Consider the following 7,623-nt stretch of genomic DNA (forward strand, 5'->3'; position numbering starts at 1 on the left):
TGGAACTACACTTAAGAGTTGATTTTGGAGCACTGTTCCAAAACTGTGCACTTCTTTGTGGCTTCAGAGATATGCACCTCACCCTCACCTTCCTTTAGTGACATATAACTCAGCTTATTTCTACAAGAGAACATAAAAAACTCAGCTGTCTTTGATGCTTAGCTTTACCTTTTATCTCATGAAAACCTGCCTCAAGGCTCTGCTGGGCTCTGCCCTTTGATATGCATATATTGCCTTGTTTGCAGTCTTGGTGGCTCACCTACAAATGAGCTGCCTACCCATTAAGCACCATGTGCTCATGCTCACATTCATGAAGCTTTGAAGGCATATCAGTGAGTGTCCTTTACTATCCAGGACTTGTGGCTCTGGAAGGAAGGGATCTCCTGGTGAGGGACGCTCCACTATAGCGTCCATCAGCAGTCACAGCTGCTTTGTATTTGCTGCTCAGATTCAGCTGAGACTCATCAGAAATCAGATCTGATGAGGGCCTTAGTGCTGATGACTCCACTAACTTTATCCGATCAGGTTTCCAGTTAGTCAAGCTAGTTGCTGAGCCCTTTGTCCTGTTGTTTCCTTTAGACCAATTTGGAATGGCGGTGCTTCATGAATAACCCATGAGTATTAACCAGCTGCATGCGTAAGGACATTTTCATTGTGCCTTTGCCATGGAATTTTAGATGGTTCTGATGTAATTCGTAAGTAATTAGGAAGAGCCAGACCTTGATTTAAAGTATCTAGAGACATCTGAGGATCCTTTTAAGTTCCTAAAGGGGAAGAAGGCATGATATTAACTTTTGTGTCAGTGGATATAACAGGTTTCCCTTCCCTGGGAAAGTTTTTTTAATGCCACAGTATTACAGAGACAAGAAACGCATGAAGATATGTCTCAAATAACTTGAAACAAAACTTTATGCCAGCTTCTTTTGGTTTCTGTTGTTGCCTTAATCACCAAGTGGTGTGGGCTAAAACAAAAGCCATAATTAAATTGAACCCAGTTTGGGGGTGGGGGGAATAGAATTGGGCAACTTTTTGCTTAAATAGAAACAGGTGGTGCTGGAGTACTTAGTGGAAATCAACTGAGGAGAGAATGTAGTTTTTTTTTTTTCATTCATTGTCAGTTAAAAATATTTGTGGTCTTTTGTGCCGGAAAGTATACATGCATATGCATCTATGTAGAATACACACACACACACACACATATATATGTTTTTAAAAAAACAGATGAAAAAACAACATAGTTTTATTTAGAGAGTGGTCTCTTGGGCATGAATTACTTTTCTTCAGAGCATAGCCTTAGACCATTACAGAAAGATTGAAATGACATTATTTCCTTGGGAATAATAAGCTAAAAGTGGTGTAGCATTCATTTAATTTTTTTGTTATCTTTATTTATGTATTGGATAGAGACAGAAATCAAGAAGGAAGGGGAAGATAGAGAAATAGAGAGAAACCTGCAGTCCTACTTCACCCCTCACAAAGCTTTCTCTCTGCAGGTGGGGACTGGGAGCTTGAACCTGGGTCCTTGTGCACTGTAACATGCACTTGACCAGGTGCACCACAACCCAGTCTTCATGGTATAGCATTCATAAGCAATTATAATACAACTGTTCAGGTTACCCTTTTCCCTCATGAGATATGTCTGAGAAAAGCATACCAAAAGGTCTATATTTCCCTCTTTCTCTTTCTCTTTCTCTTTCTCTTTCTCTTTCTTTCTTTCTTTCTTTCTTTCTTCCTTCCTTCCTTTCTTTCTTTCTTCTTTCTTTTCTTTTTTTCTTTCTTTATTGGGAGATTAAAATTTTATAGTTGACAGTAAATACAATAATTTGTACGTGCATAACATTTCTCAGTTGTCCACATAACAGTACAACCCCCACTAGGTCCTTTGTCATCCTGTTCCAGGACCTGAACCTTCCCCGCCCCAGCCCAGAATCTTTTACTGTGGTGCAATACACCAATTCCAGTCCAGGCTCTGCTTAGTGTTTTCTCTTCTGATCTTGTTTTTCAACTTCTGCCTGAGAGTAAGATCATCCTATATTTATCCTTCTGTTTCTGACTTACCTCACTTAACATGATTTCTTCAAGTTACATCTAAGAAGGGTTGAAAACAGTGAAATCACCATTTTTAAATAGTTGAGTAGTATTCCACTGTGTATATATACCACAACTTGCTCAGCCACTCTTCTGTTGTTGGACACTTGGGTTGCTTCCAGGTTTTGGCTATTACAGTTGTGCTGCTATGAACATAGGTATACACAAATCTTTTTGGATGTGTGTTGGATTCCTTAGGACATATTGTGAGTGTTGACTAGGGGCTTGAACCTGAGTCATTGCTCATGGCAATGTGTGTGCTTAACCATATGTGCTACTCCCTGCCCTCAGGACTTCTACAAAGAGTTTAATAGAAACATTGGATTTGGGGGAAATTACAGGATAGTCTGACAATAAAACTTAGGGACCTAGAATGCTTGCTTTTGATGGAAAATTAGAGCTCTCTTCAGTCAAGTTGATACAGTAACTATTTGACAAACATTTATTGACTTCTTTATACGTATTTATTTCTAATCTAAGTACTTTAGGTATAAAAAAGAAATAAAAGGCAGTGAAAGCATGTAAAACAAAAGGGAATATATTTGAGTTGGACTACTTCAAAATTTTAAACTTTTTACATTCAATGTGAAGCAAGTGTAAAAAATGACAATGTAAAAATGGGAGGAAATAGCTGGGAATTATGTATCTGAGAGGATCTAGTATTAGAATACAATGAACTCATACATCTCACTAAGAAGAAAGACAAATAATCCAACTTAAAAGGATGCAAGGAACTTACAGAGACATTTCTTCAAAGACATACTCATACCCAACAAGCATAGAAAAGATGTTCAATACCATTCATCAAAGTAAATCAAAGCCATTTGAGATACCACTTCACACCTACTAGGAGAGCTAAAATACAAAAAAACCAAATTAGTGGTTGTGGGTGACTCTATGAAGAAACTGGATCCCTCAATCATTGCTGGTGGGAATGTAGAATGGTACAGCTACTATGACAAATAATTTGGTGGTTTCTCAAAAAGTTAAGCATAGAATTACCACATTTAATCACCATATATAATTAGTGATATAATCAAATTCTAAGTTGATACTCAAAAGGATGCAATCTGAGGTTCAAACAAATGCATGAGCATTCATGCTGACAGCAGTGCTATTCACAATAGGCAAAAGGTGGAAGCAATCTGAGTGTCCAGTGATGGGAGGACTAGAAATTTAAGAGTGACTGGGGAAAGATAGGAACAGGCTGGGGGTGTGGATCGACCTGCCAACACCCATGTCTAGCAAAGAAGCAATTACAGAAGCCAGAATTCCCACCTTCTGCCCACCCCCCCTCCCAATTCTTCTTCTAGCGTTTGCCCTTCTTCCATAGCCAGTCAACAGCGTCAGGTTGAAAGCTGTCAGGAGCTGCTTGTTGCTGGCTTTGAAAGTGACTGGGATCCATGTGGATTCAGTCGGCTAGGAAGGATCGTCAGTTTCCCCAATGAATGGGTACTCACGGAATGCACCATGAGAAGGTCGATCCAATGCATCCCAATAATTTTGGTCTATACTCTCAGTGGGGGAGAAATGATAGGAGGAAGATGACCAGAGGACTCTGAACTCCAACTCTATTAGGACCCAGAGAGAAAAGAGGAAAAAGAGAGGGAAATTTGGATGTAGTAATAGGTGTACATATGACTTGAAGATGAAAAAAAGATGGGACCATAAGAAAAAAAAAGGGTGGTGGCGCACCTGGTTGAGCGCACATGTTACAGTGCTCAAGGAACTTGGTAAATGTGTTGGTTCTATAAGGCTGTCCATATACTAAATGACACTGAATTTTACACTTTAAAGTGAATACTTTCATATTAAAATTTGAATTTTGCCTTCATAAAAAAAAAATCAAGCAAACCAGAAACAGAACAGTGTATACCAAAGGGCACTGCATTTGAAATCAGTCTGAGCTTTGTGCCTTGGCTTTGTCATTCTCTCTTGCTACAAACCTGGTAAAATCATCCGGTTTTACTCAGGAAAGTGCATATTGATAGAACAGATCTTTAACCTACTTCAATCCGGTATTTGGATGACAGTTGGTGAACAAGCAATTTAAGATATAAGCCAATGCTTTCATATCTGTGGTCATGATTTTCATATAAACCAGATATCCACTGACCAATGGACTCATGAAAAAATGACTTATGGATGGTGTGAAAAGGAAGAAAGTGAAATCAAGTTCCTAAAGAATTGGGTTTGGACTGGAGAAAGGGGTTGCTCATGGACGGAGAAACTGGGTAAAACAATTCCGGTGACTAGCTCTGAAAATGAAAAGGACAGTTTCAGAGCTCAAACCTCTACCTCTATCCTGGAGGCCTTTCTTCTTGTTATAATGGGGAACCGTACTTAAGATCCATAACCCATTTAATTCTTTCTTTCTTATTTTCTCTTTCTTTCTTTCTTTCTTTCTTTCTTTCTTTCTTTCTTTCTTTCTTTGAGACAGAGAAATTGAGAGGGGAAGGGGAGGGGGGAGAGAGAAGGAGAGACACCTGCAGCCCTGCTCTACCACTCATGAAGCTTTCTCCCTGCAGGTGGGTACTGGAAGCTTGAACTCAGGTCCTTGCACATTGTAATGTGAGTCCTTTATCGGCTACACACCACCCATCCCCAACCCACTAAGTTCTAAAGGGAAGGTCAGTGATCCTGGCCTTCTCTCTCTCTGCCCTCCCTCATCTCCGCAAGTTCTGATCTGAGTTAAATAGTACGCTGGCCTTGTGTGGTGCAATCAGTAAGTAGCATCTCCTCTCCATGTAAAAGTCTAATGTGCAGAGTTTTAACTTTCCAGTAGCACCAGGCAACAATGGACCTTTGTTCTGTTCCAAAATGAAGAATGAATTAAGCAAGGGAAAGAAGAGCAAGGAGCAAGTCCAGGTTCTTACGTATTCTTTCATGTTTCCATACGGGGACGTTGGATCAGACTATGTGAGTCAAACAAAGGGATCAAACAAGGGTAAGAGGGAAAGGAGTAGAGGGTTTGGCTCACTCTTAGTGGGATAAACCACCTCTGTGACTGAGAGCTGGAGAGCCCCTGGGAAGTTAAGGGTCAGCACCACATGAGGTGGCCTCAGCCTAGGTTCTCAAAAAAAATTTTTTTTTAAACTTTACCATAAACTGGCAACCTCAGATTGTATTAGGTTAGATTTCTTGTTCAAGTGTAAGTGAAGATTTATTTATTTTTATATTATTTTATTTTTTGCCAACTGGGCTATTGTTGGGGCTCCATACAATTACTATGAATTCATGGCTCCTGACAGCCATTTTCTATTTTTTTTCTTGAATCTTCACTTTTATTTGGTGGGACAAAGAGAAATTGAGAGGGAAGGGAGGATGGAGCGGGAGAGAAATATAGACACCTGCAGACTTGCATCACTGCTCAGGAAGCATTCCCCCTGCAGGTGGGGGACAGGGGCTTGAACCCGGGTCCTTGCATGGTGATAAATGTGTTTAACCAAGTGCACCACCACCTGACCCCCAAAATGAAGATATTTGTACATATCTCTATTTTCTATAGAAGTTAATGTACAGGGAAGAATTATTTTTAGCATTTATCCACATAATGTTCAGTGCTTCATATTCTCCTCTCATTGGGCTTTCTCTCTTGAATCAATCAGATATGTCTTCTGGTCTCCACACCCATCTCTCTAGTTCTGCAGGGTGAGGAAAAGTGTTGGAAACTTCCATAGCGATCACTTTTGCCCTGTTGCACATGATATATTTTACCTTTCTAAACAGATAAAAAGATTTCACTTGTTGATGGGAATAAAAAACCAAACAAGTTGCGTCATTGACAGTATTTCTGTTCCTATTCCCATCACTTGCCAAACCACAGGCCAGTGGAAGGAATTCATTTCTTTTATGACTGTAAATTTTTCTGACAATGTTGTTTTTCCAAAGGACATATTGAGGAGAATGGATTTGACTCATTCAGTGAGGGAAGGAGAGGGATGACTTGATGCTATACCAAACACGAGCTTGTCTTATTAGGCTAGCTTTGAATTACAATTGTATCCCCTACATGCCCAGCACAATGCCTGCCATGGCCATGGGCTCACTGAATGCCCACTATCAGGGGAGGGACGTTGGAGTTAAATACATCCTAAAGTTAGGCTGTGACTTCTTTTCCCTCTCTCCTTCTGTCTCTCTCTATCTGAAAAAGACTGCTCAGGAAGGTGAAGTCCTGGTGATAACAAAAAATGTAGAAGAAGAGGAAGTGGAAAAATCAGAATCAGAGTCAGAATTAAAGAAGCATTTCCTACCTGGGGTCTAGAGGGATTGGCCAGTTATGTCCTGAGAGACAGAGATGGGAAACTCAGTGGAAATCTGGCCCAGAATGATGCTTAGAAGCAGGAAGACTGGGAGTCAGGTGGAAGCGCAGTTGGTTAAGCACACATGGCGCAAAGCGCAAGGACCAGCATAAGGATTCTGGTTCCAGCCTCCAGCTCCCCACCTGCAGGGGAGTTGCTTCACATGCAGTAAAACAGGCCTGCAGGTGTCTGTCTCTCCCCCTCTCTGTCTTCCCCTCCTCTTTCCATTTCTCTCTGTCCTATCTAACGACGACGACGACATCAGTAACGACAACAATAAAACAGAACAAAACAAACAAAAATAATGGCAATACAAAGGGAAAATAAATAAAAAATTAAAAAAAAAAGAAGCAGGAAGACTGGTGGCTGCACAAACTGTGGGAAGGTTTGTGACACAGATGGAATTTAAACCCTGGTGTGCTGGGCAGTGTCCCTTTTTGGAGACCTACAGTTTGCAACATCTTCATAGATTCCACTAGTATCTGTAGAGCAGGAAGGGAGAGAGGAATTCAAGAAAGATTAACTCAACTCTTGTAGCGTGTCTGTGTAAAATATATAAGTAATAAAGAATTTGGCCTAGTGAAACATGAAACCACTTTCTGGGAAGCTGCAAATGTCAGAGGGTAGAAGGAGCATGGGAGAACAGAAAAAGTGAAAATAAACCAAAATCCCCTTTTCTTTCTTTAGAAAAATCATCTGAAGATGATAAAATTCCTGGTGTTATTTCTATTCTTTTCTAGCTTACAGAGGAGCATAGTCAGAAGAAAAGGAGGCACAACCAGGGTCTGGCCACACAGGAAGACACTCCAAACACAGTTTAAATATTAAATGACTTCTACACCTCAGCTCTGCCTGTGTCCCCATCAGAAGCTAGGAGATGGGAGGTGATAGGACAGTGTGCTGAAGCAGCTCCCGGAAGTGGGAGGCAACTGCTAGTATTCTTCATAAGTAGTTTATTACTGGGTGAAATGACTCAGATCATAATTGTATTGGAGAGACATGATGTGGTTTTAAAAATATATTGCCTTTTGTATCACATGAGTTGATTAAGAAAAAGGGAAGCTGGCCAGATGCCTCTGTGTGTAATGATGATGCTACTTTTGAGTCACAGAGGACTTTATTTTATGAGGCTTCATTTGGTTTTACAAGGAAGGTTCACCTCTGAGGATTTTGAGCACCATTCCTTGGAGTTGGATTGGCCACATTAACATGATCCTGGTCCCCTGAGAGCTTT

At 40.5% G+C, this 7,623-nt stretch overlaps 1 long non-coding RNA gene across 1 annotated transcript; it reads left to right on the forward strand.

Annotated features, from left to right (window-relative positions):
* Window positions 1-573: 573 nt before the first annotated feature.
* On the forward strand, window positions 574-5,500 carry LOC132540776 (uncharacterized). The gene is made up of 3 exons (XR_009551918.1): window positions 574-637; window positions 4,525-4,616; window positions 4,871-5,500. It is a non-coding gene; the product is annotated as an uncharacterized LOC132540776 (long non-coding RNA).
* Window positions 5,501-7,623: the final 2,123 nt, after the last annotated feature.

Source organism: Erinaceus europaeus, chromosome 10 (genome assembly GCF_950295315.1).
Source record: "Erinaceus europaeus chromosome 10, mEriEur2.1, whole genome shotgun sequence".
NCBI classification, from domain to species: Eukaryota; Metazoa; Chordata; class Mammalia; order Eulipotyphla; family Erinaceidae; genus Erinaceus; species Erinaceus europaeus.